Here is a 500-nt window from a genome sequence, read left to right on the forward strand (position 1 = left end):
TGGTCCTCAGCCCCCTGCCCAGTGTCCCTTCATGTCCCCCACCCGGTGTCCTCCCTGCCAAGGGTGTCCCCAACGTGTCCCCAACGTGTCCCCACTCACCGCTGCGCCGGACCCCAGCCGTTGTCCCCACGAGCAGATGGGTGCTGCCTGTCACCTTGGCCACCGGGCTGGGGACAGCATCACCGTGTCACCCCCGGCCCCAGACGTGGGTCAGGGCCAGCGGGGTGGGGACAGCGTCACCATGTCACCCCTGGGATCCCCAAGAGCGGGGATGGGGTCTCCTGCCACCCCTGCAGTCCCAAAGTCACTCCCAGGGTCCCAATGCCCCCCCCCGGTGTCCCCATGCCACCCTGGGGTCCCAATGTCACCCACAGGGTCCCCTCCCACCCTCAGGGTCCCCTGGTGGCTGCCGCATCACCTCCTGCGCCAGGCGCTGGGACAAGTGCCACCACATTCCCAACCTGGCCCCAAGGCCTCCCGTGTCCCCATCATGTCCCCAC

This window comes from Egretta garzetta, unplaced genomic scaffold (genome assembly GCF_000687185.1).
Source record: "Egretta garzetta isolate BGI_Z169 unplaced genomic scaffold, ASM68718v1 scaffold431, whole genome shotgun sequence".
NCBI lineage: Eukaryota > Metazoa > Chordata > Aves > Pelecaniformes > Ardeidae > Egretta > Egretta garzetta.